Below are 15,234 nucleotides of genomic sequence, written 5' to 3' on the forward strand. Positions count from 1 at the left end.
CATGTGGACATATTTTTCGATTTCGGCTTTCGCTTGAGGACAAGCGAGGTCTAAGCTTGGGGGAGTTGATACGTCCATTTTGCATCATGCTGTTATATCGATATTTATTGCATTATGGGATGTTATTACACATTATGTCACAATAACTTATGCCTATTCTCTCTTATTTTACAAGGTTTACATAAAGAGGGAGAATGCCGGCAGCTGTGATTCTGGCTAGAAAAGGAGCAAATATTAGAGACCTATTCTACACAGCTCCAAAAGTATTTCCATAATATATAAAAAATATTGAATGCAAGAAGTTCCAGAGGGGGCCACACCCTGGCCACGAGGGTGGGGGGGCGCGCCCTACCCCCTGGGCGCGCCCCCCTACCTTGTGGGCCCCCTGGTGGCCCTCCGATGCCCATCTTCTGCTATATGGAGTCTTTCGTCGAGGAAAAAATCATAAGCAAGGTTTCGGAATGAGACTCCGCCGCCACAAGGCGGAACCTTGGCGGAACCAGTCTAGGGCTCTGGCGGAGCTGTTCTGCCGGGGAAACTTCCCTCAGGGAGGGGGAGATCATCACCATCGTCATCACCAACGATCCTCTCATCAGGAGGGGGTCAATCTCCATCAACATCTTCACCAGCACCATCTCCTCTCAAACCCTAGTTCATCTCTTGTGTCTAATCTTTGTATCCAAACCTCAGATTGGTACCTGTGGGTTGCTAGTAGTGTTGATTACTCCTTGTAGTTGATGCGAGTTGGTTTACTTGGTGGAAGATCATATGTTTAGATCCATTATGCATATTAATACCCCTCTGATTATGAACATGAATATGCTTTGTGAGTAGTTACATTTGTTCCTGAGGACATGCGAGAGGTCTTGCTATTAGTAGTCATGTGAATTTGGTATTCGTTCGATATTTTGATGAGATGTATGTTGTCATCCCTCTAGTGGTGTCATGTGAACGTCGACTACATGAAACTTCACCATTGTATGGGCCTAGAGGGAGGCATTGGGAGGTAATAAGTAGATGATGGGTTGCTAGAGTGACAGAAGCTTAAACCCTAGTTTATGTGTTGCTTCGTAAGGGGCTGATTTGGATCCATATGTTTCATGCTATGGTTAGGTTTACCTTAATACTTCTGTTGTAGTTGCGGATGCTTGAAATAGGGGTTAATCATAAGTGGGATGCTTGTCCAAGTAAGGACAGTACCCAAGCACCGGTCCACCCACATATCAGATTATCAAAGTACCGAACGCGAATCATATGATCGTGATGAAAACTAGCTTGACGATAATTCCCATGTGTCCTCGGGAGCGCTTTACATAATATAAGAGTTTGTCCAGGCTTGTACTTTGCTACAAAAAGGATTGGGCCATCTTGCTTCACCTTATTTACTTTTATTACTTGCTACTCATTACAATTACCTTATCACAGAACTATCTGTTACCGATAAGTTCAGTGCTTGCAGAGAATACCTTGCTGAAAACCGCTTATCATTTCCTTCTGCTCCTCGTTGGGTTTGACACTCTTACTTATCAAAAGGACTACGATAGATCCCCTATACTTGTGGGTCATCATCGTCCCCAGTCTACCTACTCGCTAATCTCGCGGCCTAGCTCTACGAACCAAATGGGCAAGAGACAAAACAGTTTACCCAGGTTTGGGCCACCTTGCGGTGTAAAACCCTACTCCTGCTTTGTGGTGGATTGGCCTTGAGGGGCTGAGGATTAACTAGTACAGTGGAGAACGACCTTAGGAGGAGAGGTGTTCTTGTGCTCGATGAGCTGGTGGGTCTGAGGACGATCTGAATGACCCGTATCCTCTCAGGATGATCTCTCCCCCTCTAAATTGGTGGCTAGGTCCTATTTATAGTGGCCTTGGTCCTCTTCCCAAATGAAGGCGCGGAGGGATCCCACAATGGCCAAATTCGAAGGGAGACAACTAGTACATGCTATCCTGAAAAAAGTGGTCTTCGCCTGCAAAAGCCTTTGGTGGTGACGTCGCGGTGGGCTTGGCGATGACCTCCGTCCTGTCGTCCTAGTGGTCTTGGTCTTGTTGCACCAGAATGGAAACCTTTGCTTGATTCCTCGGGACTCCGCGCCTGCGCTTGCCCCCTTAGCACCAAAGAGGAAACTGGTACACTACGCCCGCTGGCGCCCGCCTGGCCTTGGTCATCATGGCTCATGTCATTTGAACCTCGCGAGGTGAACCTTGCATAGATATCTCCGCTCCTTGGGAGCCAGCTTGGGGAGGTCGCCCCATGTGGAGGTCTTGGTGTCATCTGCCTCACGAGGCTTGGCCCCTCGCGAGGGTCTTGAGTTGTCGATGTTGAAGCTGGGTCGTACCAGGCCGTCGATGGAGCCACGTCGTGGGCCGCGGGCAGGCAAGTCTGGGTACCCCCGTTCCCAGAACGCGGACACGTTTCTTTTGTTCCACCTCATTGCAAACAGTTCATTGAACTGAACCGTATGCCCTACATCGCACACGCAATTAAAATCAGAACCGTGTTTGATGCATCTAGCATCGCAAACATTTTGCACCTTTTTGATGGTTCTTTTACACCACCGTTTGCGACTATTGCATCGCACATAGTTTCGTTGAAGGGTCTCTGATCGTAGGGTCGCGTTAGCAGCAACCTGTAGTAGTGATTTGTCACTCCGTGTGATGGAGAGATATCTCTGGGCCCTCTCTGTAATACAAAATCATAAAGAGCTTGCAAGCAATGTGGCTAATGAGTTAGTCATGAGATCTTGTATTACAGAACGTGTAAAGAGACTTGTCAGTAATGAGATTGATCTAGGTATGGAGATACCGACGATCGAATCTCGGGAAAGTAACATATCGCCGGACAAAGGGAATTGCATACGGGATTAATGGAATCCTTGCCATCGTGGTTCAACCGATAAAAGATCTTCATGGAATATGTAGGAACCAATATGGGCATCCAGGTTACGCTATTGATTATTGACCGGAGAGGTGTCTCGGTCATGTCTACATGATTCTCAAACCCGTAGGGTTCGCACGCTTAATGTTCCGTGATGCTAGAGTAATATTGGGATATGCATGTTGGTAAACGGACGTTGTTCAGAGTCCTAGATGAGATCCCGGATGTCGCGAGAAGTTTTAGAATGGTCGAGAGGTAAATACTTATATATGTGAAGTCATATTTTGGGTTCCGGAAAAAGTTTCCGTTTTTTTGCATTGTACCAGGAAGCTTCCGGAAACTTCTGGAGGAGTCTGGAAGTCCACCAAGGATTCCACCATGTCCCAAGGGCTGGCAAGGGCTAAGGGGAGGCGTCCTAGGCTTGTTGGGCCAGGTGCACAAAGCCCTCAAAGGCCCATGCGGCTAGGGAAGAGGGAAAGGAGGAGAGTCCTACTACGAGTAGGATTGGACTTGGAGTCCAACTCCTCTCCCTCTAGGCGCCAGCCCTAGTAGGAGTAGTGCTAGACTCCAAGCCCCTCAACATATATAAATAGATGGGAGGTGGCACACCAGGAGCATACAGTCGCCCAACTGCCCCCTCTTTACCTCCAGACCACTACACGCCCGCATAGCGTTTAGCGAAGCCCTGCCGATATTCCGAATCCACCACCATCATCATGTAGCGAATAGACCTCAAACGGTCCAATCTCTATGCTCAGATGTCATCCCTGGATCAGTAATGCTGACACCACACAGTACTTGTAGGATTTATAACAGAGTAGCAATCACACACTTATTACACCGAGTGTCTCAAAAGAGAGCTTATTACAATAAATATGGCTTAAGGCCATCTAATAACGATAACAGCGGAAGGCTTGGAAGATAAGTGAGTCCATCAACTCCAATGACATCACTGAGTATAGAACCACGACCTAAAGGCACCTTAATCGTCGTCTGAAAAGTCTGCAACATGAACGTTGCAGCCCGAAACGGGTCAGCACATGGAATATGCTGGCAATGTAACACATAGAGATGCAATGAAAGTAATAGGCTATACTATATGCATATTTGGCTGGTGGAAAGCTCTATGGTTACAGTTTTGCGTAAAGCCAATTTTTCCCTACTGCAAAGGAATAAATTTTATTTAACTATCATGGTAGTTGTTAAACATTGAGAATGGTTGACAGCATTCTCAATCCCAATTAAGCATCAACATTAAAAACCCAACAAAATTAATTTAGAGTAACATGATGAGATTCACATGATAATCCAGGTACTAGATACTCAAGATGTCCATAACCGGGGACATGGATAACCATGATTAGTTTATACACTCTGTAGAGGTTTGCGCACTTTTCCCCACAAGACTCGATCTCCTCCGTTGGGTTTCTCGCACTACATGGTGTTTGAGAAATGGATGACCGAGACATAGTCTTTCAGAAGCGCTAGCACCTTACGATCGGGTAGACCATTACACCTACTTTCCCCTACATCTGCTAGTCTACCACTGTAACAGTTCGCACGACTTAATCAACTATGCTAGAGCCCATAGTAGCTTGTGGCTGCACACGGAAGTTTCTAGCATGAATAATCGCATGATCCCTTTGAGCCTGGGTGGCGGTCCAAAAGAAAAACAGGCAATCGTTGGAATATCCAGGTGCCTCAATCCACCCAGATGTGTGTTTAAGTTGCCACCTTAGATAAACCATTAATTTAGCAAACTCACATGTGTCATGGATTTCACTCACCCAATCCACGTCTACTAGCATAGCATGGCACAATAAGCAAACGTAGAAGTAACTCCCAAAGGTTTGATAATAAAAAAGTAATAGGTACTACCTCAACTACTTCCCAGAACCCATAATTTAATTAGATAATAATCATGCAATGTGTGAGGATTGATCTAATGCAATAAAAACTGGGTAGTGGGAGGTATGATCAAAGTGTTACTTGCCTTGCTGATGATCCGCAAAACCTAGCGATTCGATGTAGCAAGCGGCGCACTCCGGGTACTCTATCGCAAAGAAACAAGCATACAATAAGTACTCAACTAATGCACAGGTAAAACTCGAATAAGATATCTAACCAGAAGGTTCAACTTAAGAACTCCGGTTGGCAAAAAGAATCAAATCGAACGAAGCAACGAAAGACAAACGGCAAAAGAAACAGGCTTCGCTTACTATTCTGGATCTAGGGAAATTTTTTACAGTGGTAAAAACTTTTTTGAGTTGGTTAAATAGAAAGAGGGTTTTGAGACGAAACTCTAGGCGCTTGAATCGCCTGATTCTGATAAACGAGCGAAAAGTTATAGTAGAACGAAAATCGGATCAGAAATCGCGATCAGAAAAATCACAGATTTAATCCGAGAAAAAGAAAACCACGAACAGATTAACAAACGAACGTTCATTATCTGGATCTAAATGACGAACGCATTCGTTAAAACGAACGAACGAGCGAACGCTCGCAAATTAACTAAACCGAAAAAAAACTGATCGAACGAAAAAAACAGATCTATGTTTTTTTTTAAAAACCGAGGCAACGGCGTCTACCTCGGCGGCTTCGGCGAACGGCGGCGGCGGCGGGGCGGCTCCGGCAATCGTCCGCGGCGGCGCGGGTGGCGGCTGGTGGCGCGGCGGGGCAGCGGCGCGGCAGGGCGGCGGCGCGGGGCGGCGGCGGCGGCAGCGCGGCGTGGCGTGGCGGCTAGGGTTAGGGTTTGGGGCGGGTGGCGGGTGGCGGTTGGGCTGTCCCGGGCCTCAGGTGGCGCTATAAAAAGGCCTCGGCCAGGGAGTCCTGGCCGGATACAGCCCGTAGGACGGTTCGGACTCTTTTTTTCAAAAAAAAATACGCTTAGGAAAAAAACAAAAGAAATACTAAACGGACTCCAAAAATCCCGAAATAAATTTTCCTCGGCTTAAAAAATCAAGCCGCACAGGATGAACATTTATTTGGGGCCTAAATGCAATTTTGAAAAACGCGTATTTTTCCTAAATTCAAATAAAATAGCAAATAAAACCGAAACAAAATCTTATTTGATTTTTTTATTAAATACTCAATATTTCTTTATTTTGGGAAATTCATTTTATTCCCTCTCTCATATTTTTGTAATAGAAATAATTGAAGATAAAATAAATAAAATCAAATGATCCTATTTCCAAAATTTGAGAAAACTCAAATATGAAAATAACGAAATCCCCAACTCTCTCCGAGGGTCCTTGAGTTGCATAGAATTTCTAGGATCAACCGAAATGCAATAAAATATGATATGCAATGATGATCTAGTGTATAACATTCCAAATTGAAAATTTGGGATGTTACAAACCTACCCCCCTTAAGATGAATCTCGCCCTCGAGATTGGGGTTGGCTAGAAAATAGGTGAGGGTGGTCCTTCAGCAAATCTTCCTCTCGCTCCCAGGTGGCTTCATCCTCCGTGTGGTGGCTCCACTGAACTTTGCAAAACTTTATAACCTTGCTGTGGGTGACTCGACTGGCATACTCAAGAATCTTGACTGGTTTCTCCTCATAGGTCAAATCACTGTCCAACTGAATCGCTTCCAGCGGCACTGTATCTCTCAGTGGTATATCAGCCATCTCTGCATGGCACTTCTTCAACTGGGAAACGTGGAACACGTCCTGAACTCCTGACAATCCTTCAGGTAATTCCAACTTGTAGGCTACTTCTCCCATACGCTCCAAAACTTTGTATGGTCCTCCAAAACGTGGCGCTAACTTTCCCCTAACTCCAAAGCGCTTAACTCCTCGAAGTGGAGATACTCGAAGATAAACTCGGTCTCCGACTTCGTAAACTGTCTCCTTGCATTTAGAATCTACATAGATCTTCTGCCTGGACTGGGCTACCTTGAGCCTATCGCGAATCAATTTTACTTTTTGTTCAGACTCCTTAATCAGATCCGGTCCAAACAACTGGCGGTCTCCAACTTCATCCCACGACAATGGGGTCCTGCACCTCCTTCCGTACAAGGCTTCAAAAGGGGCCATCTTCAAACTGGATTGATAACTGTTGTGATGAGAGAACTCTGCGTATGGAAAATTCTCGTCCCAACTAGATCCGTAATCTAGCGCACAAGCTCTCAGCATATCCTGCAAAATCTGATTGACTCTCTCGGTCTATCCATCTGTCTGCGGATGGAAAGCTGTACTGAACTCTAGCCTAGTACCCAAAGTTTCATGCAACTGATTCCAGAACTTTGAGGTAAATTGGGTTCCTCTATCTGATACAATGCTCCTTGGAACTCCGTGCAGACATACGATCATGTTTATGTATATCTTTGCTAACTTGGCACCAGTATAGGTAGTCTTCACTGGAATGAAATGAGCTACCTTTGTCAAATGATCGACTACAACCCAAATCGAGTCATAGCCTGAACGAGTTCTGGGCAATCCTGTGATAAAATCCATTCCTAACTTATCCCACTTCCATTCGGGTAACGGCAATGGCTATAGCAATCCTACGGGCTTCTGATGCTCTGCCTTTACTCTCTGACATACATCACAAACTGCTACATACTCCGCAATATCCTTCTTCATTCCGGTCCACCAGAAAATATCCTTCAAATCCAAATACATCTGAGTATTTCCTGGGTGAATCGAATATGGTGAATCATGGGCCTCTTGCAGAATTAACTTCCTGATCTCCGAATCATTAGGCACATAAACGCGGTCTTCAAACCATAAGGTATCGTGCCCATCCTCACGAAATCCTTTAGGTTTTCCCTTGCTCATTGTCTCCTTAATAGAAGCGATCTCTTTGTCAGTCTTCTGGGCTTCTCTGATCTTATCCATCAAAGTAGACTAAATCTCCAATGCTGCTACATAGCCTCTCGGGACTATCTCCAAACATAGCTCACGAAGATTTTCGGCTAACTCCCTTGGTAAATCTCCCATCATTAAGGTGTTGACATGACTTTTACGGCTCAACGCGTCAGCTACTACGTTAGCCTTTCCAGGGTGATAATGCTATCTCATGCCATAATCCTTGATGAGCTCCAACCATCTCCTTTGTCTGAGATTCAATTCCTTCAGCGTGAAAATGTACTTCAAACTCTTGTGATCCGTGTATACCTCACAATGGTTTCCAATGAGAAAGTGTCTCCAGGTCTTCAATGCATGCACTACGGCTGCTAACTCCAAAACATGTGTGGCATAATTTAACTCATGAGGCTTGAGCTGTCGTGAGGCATATGAAACAACTCTTCCTTCTTGCATTAGTACTGATCCAAGTCCTCGACATGAAGTGTCACAATACACCTCACAATCCTTTGTCTGATCTGGCAAAATCAACACGGGTGATGTAACCAAACATTTCTTCAACTCCTGGAAACTGGCCTCACATTCCTCAGTCCATATGAACATGGTATCATTCTTCAACAACTCCGTCATAGGCTTCGCAATCTTCGAGAAATTTTCAATAAATCTCTGGTAGTATTCTACAAGTCTAAGAAAACTCCGGATCTCTCCAACTGTTGTTGGCGCTTCCCAATTTGTCATAGTGTCAACCTTGGTGGGATCTACCGCTATACCTTCTCCGGATATAACGTGTCCGAGAAATCCAACTTCCTTCAACCAAAACTCACATTTGCTAAAATTGGCATATAACTGATGTTCTCTGAGCTTACCAAGTACCAAACGCAAATGCTCCTTATGCTCCTCTTCGTTCTTCGAGTATACCAGGATATCATCGATGAACACTACGACGAACTTATCCAAAAACTCCATAAACACCTTATTCATCATGTTCATAAAATATGCAGGTGTGTTAGTCAGACCAAATGACATAACGGTATACTCGTACAGCCCATACCTGGTGGTAAAAGCCGTCTTAGGTATATCCTGTTCTCGAATCTTCAACTGATGGTATCCTGATCGCAGGTTGATGTTGGAAAATACCTTAGCTCCTTGCAATCGGTCAAACAGATCATTGATCATCGATAGTGGGTACTTGTTCTTGATAGTTACTTCATTCAATCCTCGATAATCAACAATCATCCTTAACGATCCATCCTTCTTGGGCGAATATAACCTTTATCCAGTAACTCCTTAATTTGCTTCTTAATCTCCACCAAATCCTTTGCGGGCATCCTATATGGTCTCTTAGATATTGGCCCTGTGCCTGGCAAAAGCTCAATCAAAAATTCAATATCTCTATCCGGTGGCATGCCTGGCAACTCTTCTGGACATACATCAGGGAAATCCTTCACCACTGGTACTTCCTCCTGCACAACTCCTGTTAAACAATTTACTTGAGTCCTCTTCGGCACATGCCGGGATACATACTTGATCCTTCTCCCTTCTGGGGTGGTAAGCAAAATTGACTTAGTGGCACAATCGATGTTTCCTCCATACATCGACAGCCAATCCATACCCAGAATTACATCCAAACGTTGTGATTCCAAAGTGATCAAATCCGAGAGAAACACATGCCTACCTATACTCAATGGCACTTGAAAACATCCCTTACTAGCCATATACTCTGCTCCTGGTGAGCTTACTAACATAGGTGTTCTAAGAACTTTGGTGGGCAGGTTATACTTATCCACAAATTCCCTTGATATGTATGAATGTGATGCACCAGTATTAAAAAGAACGAGTGCAGTAAATGACTCAACCAAAAACTTACCGATTACTGCATCCGGCTGCTCTTCAACCTCCTCCGTGTTAACGTGGTTCACCTGTCCCCTGTTGAAAGGGTTCGGCTTCTTCCCAGAGCTTCCATTGCCATTTCCATTCTGGGATTCATGGCATTCATTGGCATAATGTCCGGTCTTCTGGCACTTGAAACAAGTGACTTGGCTCAGGTCTCTCTTGGCTAGGGTTGATGGGTTGGTGCGGTTCTGGCCGTTGCTTCCTCCATTCCCATTACCATTCTTGGGGCCATTGTGATTGTGCGAGCTACCTCCTCCATGGGTATGCTGAAAATGTCCTCCCGGTCTAGGGGTAAACGTGGCTTCTGTTGAGCTCCTGAATTGTACTTCCCTTGTTCATACTTCCTCTTGCGATTCTCAATCTGCTACTGCTTCCCTTCAATCATGAGAGCACGATCTACCAACTCCTCGTAGTTGTTGAAGGTTTCTACCATCAACTGCATGCTCAATTCATCATTCAGTCCTTCCAGAAACTTCTCCTTCTTAGCTGCATCCGTAGCAACGTCATTTGGGGCATAACGTGCTAGCTTACTAAAGTCCTCCACATACTGGCCAACTGTCCGTCCTCCTTGGCGCAAATTGCGAAACTCTCGCTTCTTCATGGCCATAGCTCCTGCTGAAACATGGCAGTACGGAAAGCCTGCTGGAACTGGTCCCATGTGAGAGTGTCGACAGGGAAAGTGGCTGTGAAATTCTCCCACCATGATGTTGCGAGTCCTTCAAGCTGATGCGCGACAAACTTCATCTTTTCCGCATCTGTGCATCCTACCGTGGTCAACTCCCTTGCTATCTTGCGGAGCCAATCGTCTGCTACTATAGGCTCGGTGCTACTGGAAAACACCGGCGGATTCAGCCTAAGAAAATGGGCTAAGTGATCAACAGGTGGTGGTGCTGGTGGTGGGTTGTTGTTGTTCCCTTGATTCTGATTCTGGACTAGTAACTGCATCAATGTGTTCTGCTGCTGGATCAACTGAGTGAGCTCCGGTGGGAAGGTAAATCCGGGGTCACGTCTCGGAGGCATCTGAGGGTTTAGAAAAGATGAGATTTAAGAATAGAGAGGGGTCTAGAGAGAAAACACTACCCATATGCACATGAGGCAAAAGCAAACAATTCACTTCATTCAATCAAACAAGGGCATACAATCGATCTAACTATCACAAAAGTGCTCGTACTACTATATTTACATGGTGGACTACTACTACTGATGGGGTGGTCTACTAGAAATATTCTTCGGTTGCAGACTCCATGATATCTGCTGCAGCTTCATCAACATAGTCATCATCGCTATCATCTGGATCCGAGTCGGTGTCGTCGATGATGATGTAGTCTTCCGGGCGAATCTCCTTGGGTTCTTTGTCTTCTTCTACTGGTGTAGGGCCTCCCATAAATATTCCAATCTTCTTGATCAGATTGTCATTCTTCTCCACTAATACTTTGATTTCCTCTTCATAATCTTCACATGTGGCCTTGAGTTCTTCCTCTAGTTCCTTGATTCTTGTCCTCGCCTTCTTCAGATCTATCATGTCGGCGCACATCTGGTTCTCCTGACATCGAATGTGATGGTTTAACTCCTGGATAAAAGCTGCAATTGATCTATCCTTCCTGGTGCTAATCATCTCCCAGTGCTCATCTCGGCGCCCAGAAATCTGGTAGATAGTATCCTTGAGATCATTGCGGTAAACTTCTCCAATATGTCCCATGGCAATGTGAGCTGCCATGCTCTTTCCTAGACTCCAGGTTGGTGCATCAAAAGAAAACTCTATGGGCTCAGTGACTGGCATGAACGTCCTTCCTAGAACTTGAACTTGAATCATCCAGTGCTCCTCTTCAGGTAAAGTGGCGTTGTAGGTTCCGGTAAAGCTTGGTACTCCTATGTTTAGGTATCTAGTGACTTCCTTCAAGTGACGTCCAAAGGGTGTATCTTCATATGGTTGTGTGAACTTGTTCCTTGCATCCGCCATCCTAAAAGAGCAGAAAAGATGAGAAGTCAGAATGAGAAGAGAGTGAGTAGTGATCTAGGGCTTTATCTTAGTGGTCGTGTCCTACAGTCAGCGTGTGCTCTGATACCATCTTGTAGCGACCAGACCTCAAACGGTCCAATTTCTATGCTCAGGTGTCATCCCTGGATCTGTAATGCTGACACCACACAGTACTTGAAGGATTTATAACAGAGTAGCAATCACACACTTATTACACTGAGTGTCTCAAAAGAGAGCTTATTACAATAAATATGGCTTAAGGCCATCTAATAACGATAACAGCGGAAGGCTTGGAAGATAAGTGAGTCCATCAACTCCAACGGCATCACTGAGTATAGAACCACGGCCTAAAGGCACCTTAATCATCATCTGAAAAGTCTACAACATGAACGTTGCAGCCCGAAATGGGTCAGCACATGGAATATGCTGGCAATGTAACACATAGAGATTCAATGAAAGTAATAGGCTATACTATATGCATATTTGGCTGGTGGAAAGCTCTATGGTTACAGTTTTGTGTAAAGCCAATTTTTCCCTACTGCAAAGGAATAAATTTTATTTAACTATCATGGTAGTTGTTAAACATTGAGAATGGTTGACAGCATTCTCAATCCCAATTAAGAATCAACATTAAAAACCCAACAAAATTAATTTAGAGTAACATGATGAGATTCACATGATAATCCAGGTACTAGATACTCAAGATGTCCATAACCGGGGACACGGCTAACCATGATTAGTTTATACACTCTGCAGAGGTTTGCACACTTTTCCCCACAAGACTCGATCTCCTCCGTTGGGATTCTCGCACTACATGGTGTTTGAGAAACGGATGACCGAGACATAGTCTTTCAGAAGCGCTAGCACCTTACGTTCGGGTAGACCGTTACACCTACTTTCCCCTATATCTGCTAGTCTACCACTGTAAGAGTTCGCATGACTTAATCAACTATGCTAGAGGCCATAGTAGCTTGTGGCTGCACACGGAAGTTTCTAGCATGAATAATCTCATGATCCCTTTGAGCCTGGGTTGCGGTCCAAAAGAAAAATAGGCAATCCCTGGAATACCCAGGTGCCTCAATCCACCCAGATGTGTGTTTAAGTTGCCACCTTAGATAAACCATTAATTTAACAAACTCACATCTTTCATGGATTTCACTCACCCAATCCACGTCTACTATCATAGCATAGCACAATAAGAAAATGTGGAAGTAACTCCCAAAGGTTTGATAATAAACAGGTAATAGGTACTACCTCAACTACTTCCCAGAACCCACAATTTAATTAGATCCTAATCATGCAATGTGTGGGGATTGATCTAATGCAATAAAAACTGGGTAGTAGGAGGTATGATCAAAGTGTTACTTGCCTTGCTGACGATCCGCAAAACCTAGCGATTCGAGGTAGCAAGCGGCGCACTCCGGGTACTCTATCGCCAACAAACAAGCATACAATAAGTACTCAACTAATGCACAGGTAAGACTCGAATAAGAGATCTAACCAGAAGGTTCAACTTAAGAACTCCGGTTGGCAAAAAGAATCAAATTGAACGAAGCAACGAAAGACAAACGGCAAAAGAAACAGGCTTCGCTTACTATTCTGGATCTAGGGCAATTTTTTACAGTGACAAAAACTTGTTTGAGTTGGTTAAACGGAAAGAGGGTTTCGAGATGAAACTCTAGACGCTTGAATCGCCTGATTCCGATAAACGAGCGAAAAGTTATACTAGAACGAAAATCGAATCAGAAATCGCGATCAGAAAAATCGCGGATTTAATCTGAGAAAAAGAAAACGACGAACAGATTAACGAACGAACGGTCGTTATCTGGATCTAAACGATGAACGCGTTCGTTAAAATGAACGAACGAGCGAACACTCGCTAATTAACTAAACCGAAAAAAACCGATCTAACGAAAAAAAACAGATCTAAGTTTTTTTAAAAAAACCGATCTAACGAAAAAAACAGATCTAAGTTTTTTAAAAAAAACCGATCGGTTTTCTTCATGAAAACCGAGGCAACGGCGTCTACCTCGGCGGCTCCGGCAAACGGCGGCGGCGGCGGGGCAGCTCCGGCGTCGGCGGCGGCGGCGACGGGGCGGCGCGGGTGGCGGGGCGGCGCGGGTGGCGGCGGGTGGCGCGGCGGGGCGGGGCAGCGGTACGGCAGGGCGGCGCGGGGTAGCGGCGGCGGCGCGGGCCAGCGGCGCGGCGGGGCGGTAGCGGTGGCGCGGGGCGGTGGCTAGGGTTAGGGTTTGGGGCGGGTGGCGGTTGGGCTGTCCCGGGCCTCGGGCGGCGCTATAAAACGGCCTCGGCCAAGGAGTCCTGGCCGGATACGGCCCGTTGGTCGGTTCGGACTCTTTTTAAAAAAACAATTACGCTCAGAAAAAAAACAAAAGAAATACTAAACGGACTCCAAAAATCCCAAAGTAAATTTTCCCCGACTTCAAAAAACAGGCCGCACAGGATGAACAATTATTTGGGGCCTAAATGCAATTTTGAAAAACGCGTATTTTTCCTAAATTCAAATAAAATAGCAAATAAAACAGAAATAAAATATTATTTGATTTTTTATTAAATCCTCAATATTTCTTTATTTTGGGAAAGTCATTTTATTCCCTCTCTCATATTTTTGTAATAGAAATAATTGAAGATAAAATAAATAAAATCAAATGATCCTATTTTCAAAATTTGAGAAAACTCAAATATGAAAATAACGAAATCCCCAACTCTCTCCGAGGGTCCTTGAGTTGCGTAGAATTTCTAGGATCAACCGAATGCAATAAAATATGATATGCAATGATGATCTAGTGTATAACATTCTAAATTGAAAATTTGGGATGTTACACATCACCACTGCGTCGTCCTCCTGGTTGTGATCTATCTACTTCTCCACCTTCTCTTGGTGTATCAATGAGGAGGAGACATCATCGATCCGCATGTGTGCTAAACTCGGAGGTGTCATTTGTTCGACACTAGATTAGTTGGATCATGATCGGATCGTGAGGAGTCTGACTACATCAACTGCGTTATATACGCTTCCGCTTTTGTTCTACGGGAGTACGTAGTCACACTCTCCCCTCTCATTGCTATGCTTCTCCCAGATAGATCTTGGGTGTTCGTAGGAATTTTTTTGATTTTTTGCTTCAACCCCATCATGTAGTGCCCAAGCGGGGGGCTGGACCAAACCAGCATTAGCTTTTGTAAAGCTAATCAGTGACACGACATATAATCATGATACACTACAAGGTGGAGTGGGTGTTGTCGTGAGAAACAAAGGGGGAATTTCATCACAGCGAGGAGCACAAAAATTGGATGGTGCGTTGATGTTCTTACCGCAGAAGCTTTGGTTCCACGATTTGTCCCCTCCCTAGGGCAAATAGTGGGGTGCAATTTTTTTATTAACTTAGATAATCAAGAGGCAATTGAGATAATTTAGGAAGGAGGTTGCTATTTTGGTGTTGTATGTAACACCCCGATTTTTGCTCCTTGATTATTTCCTTTAACTACAGTCGGCTCTCGTCCTTTCCTTTCGATGTTCATTGGATCTTTTAAATGTTCATAGTGTAGTGGTAATGCTTTTCCTAGCTATTCCAACTAGCAGTGCTAATCATAACACCTCCATTAAAATGCTTTAAAAAATTATTTTCCCGAGGTTTGGAGTCCCTAGATATTTAATGACTAATG

This window comes from Triticum urartu, chromosome 1 (assembly GCF_003073215.2).
Source record: "Triticum urartu cultivar G1812 chromosome 1, Tu2.1, whole genome shotgun sequence".
Classification (NCBI taxonomy): domain Eukaryota; kingdom Viridiplantae; phylum Streptophyta; class Magnoliopsida; order Poales; family Poaceae; genus Triticum; species Triticum urartu.